This window comes from Narcine bancroftii, chromosome 9 (genome assembly GCF_036971445.1).
Source record: "Narcine bancroftii isolate sNarBan1 chromosome 9, sNarBan1.hap1, whole genome shotgun sequence".
NCBI lineage: Eukaryota > Metazoa > Chordata > Chondrichthyes > Torpediniformes > Narcinidae > Narcine > Narcine bancroftii.
In genome coordinates this window covers 40,898,430-40,918,002 of record NC_091477.1, presented here as the reverse complement: position 1 = coordinate 40,918,002, position 19,573 = coordinate 40,898,430, and the positions used below count along the sequence as shown (strand labels likewise).

At 40.9% G+C, this 19,573-nt stretch overlaps 1 non-coding gene across 1 annotated transcript; it reads right to left on the bottom strand.

Moving 5' to 3' along the window:
* Positions 1-2,453: 2,453 nt before the first annotated feature.
* Positions 2,454-2,567, bottom strand: trnal-caa (transfer RNA leucine (anticodon CAA)). The gene is made up of 2 exons: positions 2,530-2,567; positions 2,454-2,499 (listed from the first exon to the last, which is right to left on the bottom strand). It is a non-coding gene; the product is annotated as a tRNA-Leu (tRNA).
* Positions 2,568-19,573: the final 17,006 nt, after the last annotated feature.

Below are 19,573 nucleotides of genomic sequence, written 5' to 3'. Positions count from 1 at the left end.
ACATCCGCTAAATTGTAAACCTAATTCTCCTTGGTCTGAAAATAGGACTAAACAACCAGACAGAAGGCCTTTTTGGGAGAAGGTGAGGAAAGCAAGCAGAGACTGTCTGCTGAGGAAATAGAGAAAATGTAATATAGAGCCAAAAATTGTAGTAAAGTTGCACAAATGTGAATAAGGTTATGATATCCCCAGAAATAGGGTTGCGACGTGAACTGGTAATAGCAACAGAGAATATACCTCTTTGACATAATGGACTCTTGAGGCATGTGCTGCTAGAATTGGACACAGGTTTGTTGTGTTATTGGATCAGGAATGAAGCAGACCTTGGGTTATGATGACAGCAAAGGTGTTGAAGCAGGAAGCAGCAATCACAAAAATCACCTGTGAACACTGCCATGAGGGTGAGAAACAGATCTGCAAATGGATGTTAACAGCTGTCCAAAAGATTAAAGCAGGATGAGTAGTAGACTGTCTATAATGAGGAGCCTGAGTTCAGAACATCATTTGGACAGTGATTAATCATTCTCAGATCCAAATCAATATTTACAATTTGCAATAGTAGGCAGTTCAGTGGAAGAGTTCTAACATCTGGACAGTTTGATGAGAATAACTGTACAAGGAAGCTACTGCAAGAGACAGATAAGATGAAGGCAACAGGAACAGCACAGACTTCTGATTTAGGTGGAAACAATTAATGTACAAACAGAATGGTGAAACATTCAGACAGGATGAAGTGCCTGGAAATCCAGTTTCATCTGGAAGGATGCTTTGTGTTTCTGGAGGATTGGAATGGAAGACACACAAGGGCAAGTTTTCATATTGCAGTTGTTGCACACATTGGTCAGGCAATTCGAGGACTGTGTGTACAGTTTGGTCTCCACACGACAAGAAAGATGTGGTAGCACTCGGAAAAGGACAGAAGAGATTCACCATGACATTGGTTGGAAGGGGTGGTTTTACTTAGAAGAAGAAATTGGATAGGTTGAGTTTATTCTCACTGGAAAAATTATAAGGGGCATGGAGAGGTAGATTTTTGAAGTATTTTTCCTATCATGAAGGTAGAGAGGGGATGGTCAAAAACTAGAGGGCATTGATTAAGGGAGAAGGGAGAGGACTAAAGAAGATCTGAGGGGCCAGATTTTCACACAAGGTGGGGGTGGGGGATTAGATGAAAAAAAGCTGCTAGAGGGAGAGGTGATGGTAGATAAATTGAGAACATTTAGAGTGATACTTGGTTAGGAAAGAGTAGAGGGGAATAGAGCTCGTACAGGATATTGGGATTAGCGTCGATAGGCCTCACAGATGGCAAGGACTCTCTATACTCTCTATTAACCTGTGATTATATGGGAAGGAAAGTTGGGTTTTAATGGAAATAGTGCTGAGAGAAGATGGGAGAAAAATATATACTGGAGGTGGCAAAGGATACAGAGGATGATTTGTTGAATGGGGTTGGATAGAAGGACAGAAGAACATATATTTTCTTTGAGTGGGAGGAGGGGAGTGAGGGGTATGAAAAATTATATGGCTGTAGTTAAAAACTTTGTCATCTGTGGTAGAGGAGAAAACAGAGCTAAGGGAAAAAGGAAATCACTTCTGAAACATCCTCTGGAGGATTTCATCACCAGAGCTGATACAACAGATACAGACAAATGAGAGGAATGGAATGGACTCCTTGCAGGCAATATGGTGGGAAGGATGTGTAGGTAAGACCACTTTGCATACCTATGAGATTGTAATGAATATTGGTTACTAACCTATTCCCCTAAGATGTGACCGTGGAAAAGTGAGACGAGGATGGAAATTCACAGCAAAGCTGATGAAGCTTCTATGGTATGAATGAGAGGGAGAAGTAGCATCAGTTCACCAATGGAGCACCAAGAAAGAAAAAAATGAAGGAGAAGGCTTGAGTAGGATTGAAGCAAGGACTATTCCATGCACCTCACAAAGGGGCAAGTATACCTTTGATTTATATGGATTCCAGTAGCCAATCATTGACTGGAAAAAGTGAGTGGAAAAACTGTGTATTGTGAGAATAAGTTCAGCCAGTTAAACTGAGTGATGGTGGAAGATATCAGGTTGAGCTTCTATTAGAGGAAGAAGGAGGGAAGGGATATCAGAGTATCTGATATGGGATAGAGGTGCAGACTACTGGATGTCCATGGTAAAAATGAATCAGTTTGGAAAATTTTAAGTTTTAAATTTAGACATAAAGCACTGTTACAGGCCATTTCAACCCACATGCCCATGCCACTCAATTTACACCCAATTAACCTACACCCCCAGTACATTTCAAATGGTGTGAGGAAACCAGATTACCAAGGAAAAACCCATACAGACATAGGGAAAACAGATAAACTCCTTACAGACAGTATGGGATTTAAACTCTGTCCTGATCGTGGCGCTTTAAATGCTTTGCGCTAACCGCTACGCCAACCACGCCACCTCAAACTCAATGTCAGAAGTGGGATTTGAACCCATGCCTCCAGTTGGAGACCAGAACAGCCACTTTACCATTGAAGGACTTTATTCCTTGAGTCTGGCACCTTAGACCACTCAGCCATTCTGACATTATTTTTAATTTAGACATACAGCACAGTAACAAGCCAATTTGGCCCAGTCATCCATGCCGCCCAATTTACATTTAATTAACCTACATCCCTGAATTGTTTCAAATGATGTGTGGAAACTGGAGCCCCTTGGGAAAACACACACAGACACTGGAAGAACTCCTTTCAGTCAGCACAGGATTCAAATCCCATTCCTGAACCACTGGTGCTGTGAAGGGATTGCACTAACCAACAGTTGAAATGATCAAAGAAAGAGTGGCACAAGGAATGTCATGGACACAAGAAAGAAAAGACTGGGTGGGGAGAGAATAAATAATGGCAATGCTAGAAGCAGTTAGTTTTTGGGACAAGGACAAAGCAATGGATTTACCAAGACAGTCCTGCTTTTAGAAATCATGTGTAATTGGGTTGCTGGGAAGCTGGTGAAAGGAGGAGTTTCCCTGGAAATAAGGCCAGAGAAACAAGGGGCTGGTGATTGTGGTGGGGTCATATTACAGTGGGAGGCATGAGGAGATGTCAGAGGACTGGGGTTCATCTTCTATGAAATACAGGTTTAGTTTGTGAACTAAAAACATTGTCATTTTCCATTTTTGTCAACATCCTATCAACAACAAGAAGGGAAGTAAACATAAAACACAGAAATGCTGGAGGGTCTCAATTGGACTTGCAGCATCCATAGGAGGTAAAGATGTATTACCGACATTTTCTGGCCTGAGCCCTTCTTCAATGTATAAGCAAAACACAGGAAGTCATCTGGATAAAGAGTGGAGAGAGAAAGGCGGTAGAATGGGAGGGGGAGGAGTCCAAACCAAAAGGTGTTAATTGGATATGATGAGAGGAAAGGTGAGAATTGATTTTGTCTCTGTGAAAGGAGAGAGAGGGAGAAGGAAAGAGAGAGATAGAGCTGGGGGAAAGGCAATGGGGAAAGGGGTGGGGGGGGGGTGGGGTTCAACAGAAACCAGAAAAGCTGAAATTAATGCCATCTGGTTGGAGGGTGCTCAGTCAGAATATGAGGTGTTGTTCCTCAATTTTGTGGGTGGTCTCAGTCTGGACATGATTTGGAGATCATGGACAGACATGTCAGCAAGGGAATGGGATGGGGAATTGAAATGGGTGGCAACTGGAAGGTCCACATTTTTATGGCCAACAGAGCCAAGGTGCTCAATTAAGCAATCTCCCAGTCTTCATCTAGTCTCTCTGATGTCGAAGCAATTATAACAGGAGCATCAGATGCAGCACATGACCCCTGAAGATTCACAAGTGAAATGCTGCTTCACTTGGAAGGACTGTTACGCTCTCTGAATGATGGCGAGGGAAGTGATGTAGATGCAAATGGAGCATCTCCTGCAGTCACAGGGGTAGGTGCCAAGGGAGATTTTTGTGGAGGGAGGAGTGGATACGGGAGTTACGAAGGATGCGTTCCTTGTTGAAGGAAGAGAGGGCAATACATGTCTGGTGGTGGGATCATGTAGTAGGATATTTTGGACATGGAGGCTAGTGGAATATTGGGTGAGGACAAGAGGAATCTTATCCTTGTTGCACATGGGGGCAGAGAGGACCAGGGCAGATGTGTGGGTAATAGAGGATATGCAGGTGAGGGCTTTGATGGTGGTAGAGTGAAAGCCACATTGTTTGAAAAAGGAAAAAAGCACTAAACAAAGTAAATGAGCCTGACTCCAGCAATACTGATCAGAAGAGAGATTTGTTTTCCTTTGTTTGCCCTGTAAAGCCAGACAAATGCCATCCAGTTGTAATGCCCAGATGAAAGATTAGCTATTGTTCCTCCATTTTGCAGATGGTCTCAGTCTGGCAGTGCATTATTGTCAACTTCTCCAGTTTCTCTTAAACTCCCTCCTCCCTTCTTCTTCCCCCTGTTGCCCTTACCCCAGTTGTGTATCCACTCCCCCAACTCGCCTTTTCCTTCCATCTCCTTTGATAGGACCAAAATCCATTCTCATCTCTCCTCTTATCATATCTAATGAACACCTTTTGTTGGTCTGAACTTCTCCCCCTTCCATTCTTCAGTCTGTATTCTGTCACCTTCCTGTACTTTTGCTTATATCTTGAAATGTTAATAATATATCTTTACTTATGCTGCAAGATTGTCTGAGTTCCTCCAGCATTTTGTGTGTTTTTACTATAATCACACCGTCTGAAGATTTTTGTATTTCACAAAGAACTGATAAAATCTGTACTAAGAAATTTGGATTATTTTTCTGGTTCAAATTTAAACAAAAATCAGTAAATAAGAATTAAGCAAGTTCATCTTTTCAATTTTAACGAGGACGTCTGATGTATAGATGATTTCTTCAACATTAGCCAGATTATATGTGTACCGAGGAAATAAACAGTTGGTCGTACTAACGTGCTGGGCAGTTGCAACATTGTGTTGTGCTCTGCCTCCAAAATCAAGCACTGATTTAAATTCATAAGGCAGGTTACAATTTTCTGATGTTACTATATGGTGAACTAACAGTAGTTTGATGACAAAATACAATGCACTGTCATGACTGTCAATGCATTTTTTTACATCAGTAGGGGATACATATATAAGTATTAGAGTCTTTATGAAATCCTGTTTTGATTTTACATAATTCTTATTAAGACAATGTGGGATACAAAACTGGAGAGTATCCATTGACATAAACAATTTTTCTTGGCTGAGGTATAATATAGTAACCTTGTTTTACCATTATTGAGTTACATGTTAAATGGATGACCAAAAAGTACATTAATTTTTACATTAGAGCACACATACTGTTGCTACTTGTGCAATTAAATACACTGAAAATAGCAATATGTTTAACTTATTGTTTCAGGATGTCTTGGTACCTCAGGGAACACTAAGATCCACAACAAACTTATTTACCCTTCTCCTGCAGTTGTCTGGTTTGATTTATCTGCTTTAGGCAATCATGCTGGGATTATTACCGTCTGAAAACATTGAGTGATCAAGAAAGCCTTAAAATTTGTAGAATCATGTAAAGGTAGAGATTTCTAAAACAAAAATGGAAAATCATAAAAGATTATATTAAAAGTCAGCTATTTATTCATCATAGAGCAGTAACAAGCTTTGATGAAGTTAATGTATTTAATTTGATAACTGTGAAGAATGGAAACTGGTAATTGAACTCCAAGGTCATAATCCAATCTAAAACCCATAGATGATGACATAAATTGCAAGTCAAACTTAATTACGATTTAGGATTGAATTGTTGCCTGAAATTCACTTCTAGCCATTAGTTTTCATTTGCACATCAAATCCTGCAATCTCTTTCCTTCTTTAGCAACAGACAAATTATATGTAAGAGAGACATTTGGATCTCATCTGAATTTCAATTTATAACGTGTTGCACATTGTAGGAAAACATTAATCTAATGTGATGACGAACAGTGAAAGTGACTGAATTGCACAATAGGGTGCAGAGCTCCAGCTTGTTTATTCTGTAAAAAGAAAAACATCTCACAACGCAAATATCAAAAAAATTTCAGATGGAGATTTTAACACCACCCCTCATTATTGAAATTTAAGAATCTTTTCTGAAATCTATCTCATTCCCAGGTACATCAGAGCTCTTTTGAAATGGCTGGTTTATTAATTAGTATTTTCTGATACTATAAATGTATATTGTCAGTTTAATTAAATTGTGCATTTCTTTGAGGTGCCATCAAATTAAAAGAAGCATTTTATCATTCCCAAGCAATTTTAACTTTCCAAATATGAAGCAAAATCCTTATAAAATCCCAATAGGGTTATGGGAAAGGTTATTATTGTCTATTATTCTCATCTATTGAGTTTGCTTCTGCAACTCACTGCTTTCAATTTGGAACATCAGCATTGTGTTCTTTCTCCAGTTTAAGGCCAACGTGTACATCATTACAGATGTGAATTCTGACCTCTTTACTACTGGCATGCCAAGAGTGACCATGTGCACTTAAGCATTTTAAATTTTGTATGAATGACTCACAGTTTTTTTTTTGCTTAAAGACATTTTTAAGAAGAGAAATAATGAAGTTATTTTCTTCCTCTAGATTGTGATTTGTGGTTTGTTCATCTGTGACTTGAATTGTTGGCAAAATGCTGAGATGGATAATTGAAAAACTGGATCAATTTCAGTGTCGTAAAAATGAAGTGACCTGGGTTAAACACAAATTAAGTCCATCCATGACTTCTGCATGTGAGAACGAGGGTGTGGGAGAACAGAAGGGGCTGAGATAGTCAAATGAAATTTAGGGCAACAAACCTAGCATTAATGTTATGGGAAAGTATATCTTATACTCTGTGGAGAGCCTGCAAATAGGAGGGGCAATTCTTACTGAAAAATCATTAAAACCATACCATGTTCTCAGCAAATTCTATCACCGAGATGCAAGAGCAAGCTAAATAATACTTTCTTCTTTATTCAATGGCTCTGTCCACTAATAAACTGGGAGTGAAAATTCATTAGTAGAATCTTAACTGTTTGACTTGTCCCAGGAAAATAAAATGCAAGTTTATTTTTCTCTTTTTTTCTTTCTGAATTCATTCACTTGTGAACTCTATGACGTAGATATTCACAATTGTCAGATGGCCACTGTGTCTTTGAGCATACAGCATGCTGCTTTGTGTGCATCTGTGTGTATCTGTATTATGATACTGTTAAACAGCAGTTTGGTGGTGTGCCTAATTCTCAAAAATTGCAAGTTTCACAAAAATCCAGATTTTCAACAGTTCAGAGACTTACTAAGTGTGTAGTACGATTAATATCTGGAGAAAAAGAGTTCTTATGTGGAATATTATTTGTTAAAGTGAAAAAATTAGATCCTGGTGGCAAGAGTCAGAGGTGTTGATATTATTTGCTGAATAGAAGTGATGCAACATGGATATCTGATTATTTATATTAGTCATTATAATATATTATCAGTATCCAAAATTATAACTGCCATAAAAAGATTTATTGTGTCATTACGCTGATGAATAATCAGTGCAATTGTGCATGAAATAATACGATTGGATACTGTTTAATAATCTTATCAAAAGTGCTTAATTTACCTCCTTCATTTTTCAAGTGTCAAACGTATTGAGTATTGCAAAATGATACAATCAAAGGCAGAGTGAGAGGGACCACTAAATGTGATTGTGTCGAAGGCAAACATGTCTATTTGGTTGTGTGAAGACTTGAATGCTATAGTAAATCAAATTATGAATGATGTGTAATGAGGATGTGGAGAGTCTGCAGAGGGATATAGTTAAGCTGGATGAGTGGGCAAAGGTCTGGCAGATGGAGTATAATGTTAGTAAGTGTGAGGTGTGACATACCAAACCTCCTCAGACACCTCACAAAGTATAGCTGTTGGTGAGCCTTCTTTGTGGTTGCATCAACGTGGAGGCTCCAGGACAAATCATTGGAGAGGTTAACACTCAGGAATTTGAAATTCTTAACCCTCTCTACTACTGAACCCTCAATGAGGACTGGGTCATTTTCCCTGATTTCATCCTAAAGGCTACAATAATCTTGGTTTTGCTGATTTTGAGCGCATTGTTGCTGTCATTACACCATTCAACGAGCTGATCTTTCTTTCTCCTGTACGCTTCCTCATTGCCGTTTGTGATTCTGCCAACAACTGTGGTGTCATTGGCAAACTTATTGATGGCATTGGGATTGTGCCTGGCCACAGTCATGGGTGTATAATGAGTAGAGCTGTGGGCTAAGCACGCATCCTTGGAGTGAGCCTGTGTTGATGATCAGTGAGGAGAAGTTGTTTCCAATTCATATTGACCGTCCTCTTCCAATGAGAAAGTCAAGGATCTCGTTGCAGAGAGGGGTATAGAAGTCTAGAGATTGTAGCTTCTTAACCAGTAATGAGGGAATAATGGTATTGAAGGCCAAGCTGTAGTCAATTATGAGCAGAGTCCTGGGTAAACTTGTACCTCTCACTTAGTTCGTTTTAGATTGGTCACAGTGCTTGAGCTACCGAAAGAAAATAGACACACACACACCGAGATCACTTCAGTTTAAACAAATCTTTATTATAAATTCTAAAGCTGATATTAAACTACAATATGCAAGCCCTTCCCAAATATACTTATCAACACCTGGACTGGTCCTAACTGCCGAAGTGAGGCAATGACCACACACTTGTAGTAGGTTGCCGGTAGCAGCTTCTCCATCTCCCCTGACCGGGACGTTGGCTGGACTCTAGAAGTTCTCCTTCTTGCTTAGAGATGTTGCCACCTCTCAGAGAGTAGCAGTGGGACCATGGCTTATATTACCCAAAAACTGCTTGCTCAAGCATCTATTCCCAGCACAAAAAGAAAGATAAGCAAGCCTAGGCTTCTATCGAATAACACAACTTTCAGCTTATCACTTTGAATACAATGGTTTATTTTGCGTCAAGGTTAGGTCTCTGCCTGAAAGACTGTGACCAAAACAAGCAGGAAGATTAAATGTTCTTGGTACACAGATGTCTTTTTGTCAGATAACTGCATCTCTGGGCCCCGTGGTGGAATTTAGCTTATGTCTGCTGAGTCTCAAGCAGGTTACTAATTCTCAGCCTTGCAGGAGCAAAAGCATGGTTTAAATTCTCCAATACAAGTAGCTGTATGTATGAATTGCTGTTTGAGGTGATCTGGAGCTGAGTGGAGAGCCAGCGATATTGCATCTGCTGTGGAGCAATTGTGATGATCGGCAAATTGCAGCAGGTCCAGATCTTTGCTTAGGTACATGTTAATTCTGACCATGACCAGCCTCTCAAAGCATTTCATCACAGTAGAAATTAGTGCAACTGGGCGGTAGTCGTTGAGGCAGCCCACACTACTCTTCTTGGGTACCAGGATGATTGATGCTCTTTTGAAGCAGATGGGAACCTCTGACTGCCGCAATGAGAGGTTGAAAATGTCCGTGAACACTCAGGTGAGTTGGTTGGTGCAGATTTTCAATACCTTGCCAGGTACGTTGTCAGGGCCTGACGCCTTAACATGTTCCACCAATGTACAACTGGTTGTTGTTAGTTTAACAATCCTTAATGCTGCAATCCATAGAAATTTAATTGCAACAGGAATTAATGGAAGTAGATTTTTTTTGAACAAATTTCCTTTAATAAATGAATATGCATATCCAAAGAAATACAACACAATTCAAATACCTCCAGGGATTTCAGCCATTGAGGGATAGCACTTCAATATCTCAAATCATTTATTCCTCACAGGAGTTCACAGGAAACAACAGAGGAATTGCTTCTGGTTATTCATTCCTGTCGCCAAATAACCCACAGGAAACACCAGAGATCCTTTCAGGAAAAACAAACAAAACTACTCCCACTGACATACAAGTTCTCACAGGACTGTGCTGCTGAGGTCAATTCCTTTAAAACTCCCTGTTCTTGGAGATCTTGAGATTTCAGTGCTTAAAATCTCCTGCATCTTTAACAAAATCAGATTGAGACGTGCACAATTTGCATGAAGCACCTTGACCAGAGCTACGGAAGGATTTTTGTCAAGTGAGATTGATGAATTTCTATTATACTCATTTCAAGCACAGTTTTCAAAAGTATTACTATTGGAAGCAACAACAGACACATTTAAATATAAATCATCAATCCTGTTGCAGGTTACAATATTCAGATACATCAATGTGCCCACCTCAATGACTATCACCCAGTAGCACTCTTATCTACTGGGGTGAAATGCTCTGAGAGGTTGATTAAGTAAAGATCTGGACCTACTACAATCGCTTACCAACACAATCACTCAACAACAGATGCAATATCAATGGCTCTCCACTCAGACTTGAATCACCAGATACAAGCAACATATACATCAGGCTACTTTTCATTGACGATAGCTCAGCTTTCAACACTATCATCCACTCAGTACTGGTCAGCAAGCTTCAAAACCTGGGCCTCTGCACCTCCCTCTGTAATTGGATCCTTGATTTCTTCATCTGACTCTCGTCACTATGAATCAGAAACAACATCTCCTCCTCTGACAATCAACACAGGTGAACCTCAAGGATATGTACTTAGCCCACTGTTCTATGCCCATGACTGTGTGGCTATATACAAGTATGCTATCTGCAAGTATGCCGATAACACCACAGCTGTCAGCAAAATCACAGATGGCAATGAGGAAGCGTACAGGAAGGAGACGGATCAACTGGTTGAGTGGTGTCACAACTACAGCAACCTTGCATTCAACTAAGGAGCTGATTGGACTTCAGGAGGCCAAAAATCAGTCCTCATCAAGGAGTCAGTAGTGGAAAGGGTTAAGAACTTCAAATACCTGGCCGTCAACATCTCTGAAGATCTGTCCTGGGTCCTCCATGTGGATGCAATCATGAAGAAGACTTGCCTGTGGCTATTCTTTGTGAGGTGTTTGAGGAGATTCAGTATGTCACCAAAGACTTTGACAAATTTTTGCAGGTGTACCGCGGCGAGCATTCTGATTGGTTGCATCATTATCTGGTATAGAGGTGTGAAGTGTCAATTGATGAAGTAGTCAAAGATTATGTGGTCAAACAATAATCATGGCTTTTATTAGCAGAAACTCATGGTACAATAATGAAAGACATAAGTGCATATTCAGTCATATCCAAGGGGAGTGTCCTTAACAGTAGAGATAATGCATACCCAATGTTAGTACAGCAAAGCTTGCCAGAGGGGGAACAGGCAGCTTGGCAGGCATTCACCACAAGGTGCCAATGCACAGGACAGGAAAAGACTACGGAGAGTTGGGAACTTGGCCAATGCCATCATGAGTATCAATCTTCACTCCATCAAGGACATCTACAAGAGGCAGTGTCCTAAAAATGCAGCCTCTACCCTCAAGGACCCTAAACGCATTTAACATGACAATAATGGAACCATTACCTTTACCATCAGGAAGGAGGAACAGGAGCCTTAAAATGAAAACCCAAATGGTACCAAAACAGCTTCTTTGCCTTTGCCATTAGATTTTTAAATGAAAAATGAACCCCCGACACTACCTCACTTGCTCTTCTTTTAGCACTAATTTATTTTTAAACATAATTTTTAGCAATATTTGCACCTGTGACATGTTCATGATAATAAATTCTGATTCTCAAATAAATGTTTTGCTGTGCTATAGTGAGCACATCAAAAAATTATAAATAGCTTAATATTTCATCAATCTTTTCCCACTGCTTTCAGTTTTTCTCTTGGATTTTAACTTGGAGGTAACAATGCATGGTCATCTGAAACTGTAATTACTTGCTAAGGCCTCTGCTAACAAAGAACGTTGGGACAGTGGAGCTAATGTGACCTTAAAGTACGTGAATGATCAAATGCCCCTGATGTTGGATGTGGTGAGTAAAATGTAATCTTATTAAGCATCACCATTCCAGTGAGACACCCTGAATGGAAGTGTGCTAGGAAGTTCGACATTGGGGATATCCACCAGGATTCTTCCAGTCATACCTGGAGGCTCCAGCACCTACTTCTGACAAAAGATGTCTATTTATAGAAATCAGGTCAACAAAGCATCAAAACGAAAGCCTGATACCTGCAGATAACGGGGTACAGGTTAGTCCTGCAGAGATTTTTTACATGTTGTGGATAATAAAATTAGTTGATACAAACTTTGTGACATTTCAGGAATCTAGACCCATTTGCCTTGAATAGTCCCCAGAATAAATCTGGAAAAGGACAAAATTTATAATGAGTATTCACCCTACCTCATTCTTCTCCTTATCACGACCAGCCTGAGAAAATCTCACCACACTTCCCATTCGATTGAACAATTATTGTGAATTTAAATGATTAATTTTGGACTTGAATTTATTCATTATAAAAGTGAAAATATAGACTTCATCCATTTTTTTAATAATATGGTCGATCTAATTAACTGGGTTGATTCAAAATATGACAGGGTGAAATGCACTGAAACTAATCAATCAATATCCTTGTAGAAATAATCCAACTAGTTATAACTAATGTTTAAGGAGGGAGTGAAAAGTTTGCTCTCTTCAAGCATTGGTGAATTCCATTGAAATAAATTATTTCTTATCAAGTGAAACTGATAAGTACAATTTGATTGATCCAACATCAGATCCATCCACTTTTCTCACTCTTCTCAAAAGGCCCTTTCAGGTGGGCCAAATGCTCTGTGTAAAGGCAAAGATTATACCCCCTTGCGACTAAATATTTACCTACCTGAATGCGCCGAGAGCGCCTCCAAGTGCTGATGCTAACCCTCCTTGGAGAGGGGTAATTGGCAGACCACTGTGCACTGCTGACTGACCTGAATGTACAGCTGCACTAAGTGGCTGCTTAGGAGCGAGCTAATGACTCCATCAGCCCCCCCGCCCCCTGAGGAGGGGAGGTTGGCGGGGACCGTTGGGGCAGGGGAGGTCTGTGGGGGCCATTGGGGCAGGGGTGACCGGTGGGGGATGTCAGGGGGTGGCCGGTGCGACTGTGACAGCTCGGCTGGCCGCTCCTGCACCTCACTGGACGCTTCAGTCTTCAGGGCCACTCTCTGAGGCTCAAAATGTGGCATATCAATGGCGGTCTTCCCTACCCATAATCCCCCACACAGCTGGAACTGTTCTGGGAAACACAGAGTGGTTCCACCGGCATGGGAGATAAGGGTAGGGAAGACGGCCATTGCTATGCCGCATATTTATGACAGGCGGCCCTGTGGCACCAGTCTCCCCGCCTCCATCATATCTGAAGCCGTCTCTGGATATGAATGGGATGCTGGAGTGGCCTTTTAGGGCTGCTGCCTGAAAGGTGAGTTCGTACTTTTCAATCCATTCCTGTCGCCAGCCTCAAGGCAAAGGGGTTACCTAAAATGGCCTACTGTATAACTAAGGGTGGAGTATCTTTGAAACACATTCAACAAAATCTTGCTATTTTGTTTTTTTTCTCCATCATTGTTATGTAACAGTAAGGTAGCAAATGGAATTCTCAGCAGATCGGCACAGGTAGCATAGCAGTTAATGCAACATTTTTACAGTGCTAGCAATTGGGATGAGGATTCGAATCCCACGCTGTCTGTAGAGGTTTGTACATTCTCCCCTGTGTCTATGTGGGTTTTCTCTAGGGGCTCCAGTTTCCTCCTAAAACTTTTAATATTATCTCAGCAACAATTTAATAATATAAAAACATCCAAAAAAAAGTGGCAGATTCCGCATTCAGTCTACTAAAAAAAATGTCCAATTAAAGATTCAATCTGTCAGGAGATTTGAGAGTGCACTTTGAACTCTGCACTACCCCCAATGATTCACCAGGAATAGCTGACGAAGGTGTTTTGGGCAGATCTGGTGTTGGGGGCACGAGATCTGTGGGTTCATGTAGGAACGTCCATCCTCTTCAGGGAACCCAGACCTCTGTAAAAGCTCTCCTTCTCCCTCTCCCCATCACTGGGGAACACTCTTCCACAGTAGTCTATCTCACCATTGGAAACTCCATGGAATTATCTGCCTCTGAGTATGTATGATACAAGTGTACATGGTCTTAATGTTTGTGAAAAACATGTCCTTCAGTCAGCTTAACAACACAGAAAACAGGCCCACTCTGCTTAAGAATAACCCCTGGTAGCCATTACTCATTGTTTTTCAGAGACATTGTCATCTTGTTTTAACTGTCTTTCTCGTGCATGTTGATCATGTCCTCCCTTCTGCTTTTCCAGCTTTCTCTCCACTCTTGCATTCATGTCCAGGTGCAGCAGGTCCAATCTTGACTTGGGCCTGTCATCCTCTTCAGGCCTTCCTTCACAGATTGAACAGCCCGCTCAGCCAAACCATTTGAGGCTGGGTGGAAAGGAGCCATCCGAATGTGATGAATGCCCTTCTGCTCCATGAACTCGCTGAAAAGCTCACTGGTAAACATCAGGCCATTATCAGTGACTGGAGTGTCAGGCAACCCCTGGACCACAAACACTTGTCTGAATTTGTCTGTAGTTGAGTGGGCTGTAATGTTGCCCATGATGTGAGCTTCTATCCTTTTGGAATGCGCATCCACCATTACTAGAAACATCTGCCCCATAAAAGGGCCAGCAAAGTCCAAATGTAGCTTAGACCAGGGGGTCTGGCCACTCCCATGGGTGCTATGGAGCTGCTGGTGGCATTTTCTGCATGATTTTACCTTGTTCTCCAGATCCTGATCCATTCTTGGCCACCCCTGGATGAGTCTCCTGAACTTCCTCTGCAATCCTTGAATGGCCAGGGGAAGGCACGATGACTCTTAGCCCCCCCCCCCCCCCGAGAAAATGCAGCCATCCTGCAGGCTCAAATTTTATTTCGTTTAGCATAAAGCTTCAGTTCCTCTCCCTCCAAGATACCAGGCCATCCTTGAAAAAGGAAAGTCTTGACTTGAGACAGGACTGGGTTCACATCTGTTCACTGCTTTATCTGAGTCACCTTTACAGGTGTCCGACAGCCTCTCCAATGAGAGTACCATCTCTGGAGGCACATGTAGTATCTGGGTCTCAGGTAAAGGTCGATAACACAGTGCATTGGTGTTTGGATTATCCCCACCTGCTCTGCACACTATAGTGTACTGGTAGGCTGACAATGTGAGAGCCCAATGCTGTGTCCAAGCTGAGACTAGCAGTGGGACTCATCTGGTCTCACTGAACAGGCTCATCAGAGGTTTATGATCTGTATAAATTGAGAATTCACATCCATAAAGTTGTTGATGAAAACATTTGACCTTCTTTGTCTAACTGTGAAGTTCCCTTCTCAGCAGCTGTCAAGGTACATGAAGTAAAACCAATAGGCTGCTCTGAACAGTCCTCCATTACATGTGAGAGAACAGTCCCTACTCCATAGGAAGAGGAGTCACACGAGAAGGTGATCTCCTTATCTGGGTCATAGTGAACCAGTATCTTCGCTGAGTGGAGGAGTTCTTTCATGTCCTTGAAAGCTTCCTCCTGATCTTCACTCCACTGCCACTTGGTGTTATTGTGAAACAGTTTGTACAGAGGGGCCAAAACCCTTGAGAGGTCAGGAAGAAACTTGCCATAATAATTCACCATGCCAAAAAAATGATCCAAGTTCCGTAACACCCTTTGGGCCTTTTTAATAGCTCTCACTTTGTCCTCCACCGGGCAGAGCCCCTCTTGTGTCCCAGATAGGTCACACAGTGCCAGAAACACACATTTTCCACATTTCAATCACAGCCCTACATCTGAGTGCCTCTTCAACACCTGTTCCATTAGCCAGATGCTCCACCTCTGTGCCCCCATGATCAAAATAGCATCCAGATACACCACAACATGCAGAACCTCCTGCACCAAGGTGTCCATTGTCCTTTGGAAAATGGTGGGGCTAGACACCACTCCAAACACCAGGTGATTGTATTTAAATAATCCCTTATGCATGTTAATTGTGATGTACTCCTTTGAATCTTCATCGAGCATCAACTGTTGGTGGCTCACGTCCAGCTTTATCAATAAGCTTACCCCCGACAGGGTTGCAAACAGGTCACCCACTCCTGGCAATGGGTACACCTCCAGCTTAAGAGACCTGTTTCACTGTCAGCTTATAGCCCCCACATATCCTCACCATTTTGTCTGTCTTCAAAACTGGAACAATGGGATCCGCCCACCTTGAAAACTAGACACACTCAATGATGTCCAACAGGTGAAAATGCTTCAGCTCCTCCTTGAGCTTGTCTTTCATGGCGTAGGGCACTGCCCTGGGCTTAAAAAAATGCAGTGTGTCCTTGGGGTCAAAATTGTGTTTCACTGACACACAATGTGCCCAGCTCATCCCTGAAAACGTCACTGTACCGCTGCAGAATATTCTCCACCATGTGTGCATACTTAATTTCATACCAGTTGTGCTGGATTTTGCAAAACCAATCGCAGCCCAAAAGTTTGGGCCGGGGTGCTCTGTATAGGTCCTGAGTTTGAGCTTTGATGGTCTGATGCGAGGCAGGTTATGCTGTGGCCAATGCTGTGGCCCCTGAATCAATCTCAGATTTAATTTCCTTTCTCTGACATGACTGTAGCAAAATATGGTTCAAGTGATTCCTCATCTGTTTCCACTCCAAACATATTGGAAGCACACACTGTCTCTTCATCCACTTCCTCTTGGTAGTGTGTGGGTGCCAGAGCCCATTGAGCATTCACCATACCCTTTGAACTCCTGCACTTCTTAGCTAACTGTCCCTTTTTACTACAATCATAGCAGACAGTGTCTTTGAATTTTCAGTCATTAGCATGGTGCACCCCTCCACACTGAAAACTTCCCACCAGCTTTGCTTGTATACCAGTCTCCCTCCTGACTTGGTGCACTGCTACTGACTGTAGCCTCTGTGTCCTTTCTGGATGTCTTTGGGATTATTATTGGGATTATTATCAATAGGGTTTTCTTCAAATTCAGTGGTGGGGTTTCCCCAATAAACAGCATTGTATGACACCATTAATTATGTCACATACTAATCTGTCGGAGAGTACATCATCCAATACTACCTCATAAATCACAATACTCCCACTAGCTGCTGAAGCTCTGCCACAGACTGACTTGGCTTCCTGAAAAGGCTGTGAAACTTAAACTGGTGGACTCTCTCAGAAGGTTTCAGATTGTGGTGGATCCCCACAAACTTGACCAGTTCATCAAATGAAATTTCCTTTGGTTTCTACCAAAGGAACTTAGTGTGGTTAAGTTCCTTATCAACTTATAAATCCTTGCCCCACTCACACTCAGGAGAATAGAACACTTCTTAGCCTCCTCAAGAAAAAAACATCTCAATCTTTCTTCATACTCAAGCCAATCCTCATTTCATTCTACAAATTCACCAATAATCCCAAATGTAGCCATCCAAACACACAGCTCCAATTCAAAATGGGTCAACACTTCCACAAAACCAGTTCACCTCATTAGAAAAAATATATGGTGACTTCTACTTTGAGAAAGAACAATTCAACATCGTCATCTGGAATAGGAGAGCAATCTTCTTCCTCTGTTGTTTCTCTTCTGTGCACAGGATGGCCTCCAAGCTCTCTGGCACACTCACTCTCTTTATATACACACACATAATGCTCACAGGAAGTGTGTATATATATATATGTGTATATATATATATATATATATATATATATATATATATATAAGGCACACAGGAAGTAAACACCTCCCAGCCTCACTTTAAAAACAGCTCATATTGCAACAATTTTAGGGTTCAATGTTAATCTGGAATTGGTGATATCAGAGTTGGCACCTCCTGTAAAGCAGTCTGGAAGAGACCTAATTTGAGTGGTGAATAGAAAAAGAAAACTAAAAGAAATTAAATAACAGTTACCAACAGCCCAAGAGTCTGGAAGCAGTAAAGCTAAGGATCCAAACCATTCTGACTTAATACAGCTGGAAACTTGGTTTGCACTTGTTGTGTTCAATACTTGGCTTCTGATCAAAAATCAGAAAATCTCCTTAATTGAAAAGTTTTGAATTCTATTGAATCTTCTGTTAAGTTTAAGTAGCTATTGCTTTGCCTGTTGTATAAAGTGAAGTTTGTGTTAATTTAAAACTCCTGCAGCTTTTTTTAAATTGCTGAGTTGTAAACCAGAGCTATTTATTTATCCCTAGTATTCTGTTTTCCCAGTAAAATTAGAACACAAAATTTATTATTGTCTTGTAAGCATGAATTGATTAATCCCAGTGAGTCATTATAAATGGAACCAACATAGAGGTTCACCCACACTTCTCTGACGCTAATATCACTTTCATTCAAGGTGGATAGAAGTTCATCCAAATCCCAAACTACCTCTATAGGGTTCTGTGAGAACCATTTCCTGTTTTCAAAGTATTTTTTTTTTGTTTTTTTCATATGTTTATGATTTGAGAAGCATAAGCTGTGCACCATTGTGATAAGAAGTAAGTGTTGATGGATGAGAATGTGGGATTAGTAGAGCAGAGCACTAAATTTACTGTTAAAAATGGCCAAGCGAACCACTATAGAAACGAAACTGTTTCCAGATTGCACACCAGACCATTCTTGTTCATTGGTTTTACTTTTTTTTTCTGTTAATTTAGACAAGCAGCACGGTAATAGGCCATTTTGGCCCATGAGTTCATGCCTCCCAATTTACACCCTATTAACCTACACCCCCAGTGCATTTTTTGAACAGTGGGCGGAAACCAGAGGCCCCAGAGAAAACCCACACTGGCATGAGGAGAACGTACAAACTCCTTACAGACAACACAGGATTTAAACCCTGGTCAGGTCCCGATTGCTGGCTCTGTAAAGGGGTTTCGCTAACCCCTACCATGCCACCCATTTAATTGTAAACAAAGTACAGTTTGTGGATAATTATGTGGTCCCCAGTATTCATTATCCCAAAGTCATGGAAATAGAAAGAAAATGTTCAAAATTATGTTCCTTTCTCTGGATCCAGCTGTGTTTTTATAGATTTATTAAGCAAAGCATGAAGTGTTGATTGGTTCATAAGCCTTGACTACAACATCAATGGGAAGAAAGATGAGCAGTTACAATGAAACAGGAGTGATGCAGAAGTGATTGGATAGTTAAAGCTGAGGCTGATAACTTTTATCAAGAGAATTATATATGACTGCCAATGAACTCTTGTTAATATATTATTCTGTTGAAAGTATTTGTATTAAATTATGTTTTAATACCTCACTACCAATTAAATTAAACTTTATCATGTTCTGAAACATCCCCATGTGAAGACGGATCTTCCAAATTCCCCTTCACTCTTGGAACAATTACCTATTAATGAACTATTCAAGCTATACAAGGCATTACCTTCTCTTGCGTTAATATTTTAAACCCCTTCTTCTGAATTGTATTAATATTTGCAACAATGAAAATAACAGGGTTGTCATTGCTAGCTGTTATCACTGAGAAAATTAATTTTAACATCTGGCATCCACATATTTGCAGTGAAGCATGAAATCATGGTTATCCTGCTCTTCAGTACCCTAAGGTGTTGGAAAATTCACTGTTACACTCACTTACAAACTAGTGAAGTACTTATGCATCTGAGCTACTCACACTTTCATAATTTACTCATAATAAAAACCCTTGTTCCACAAAAGCAATTG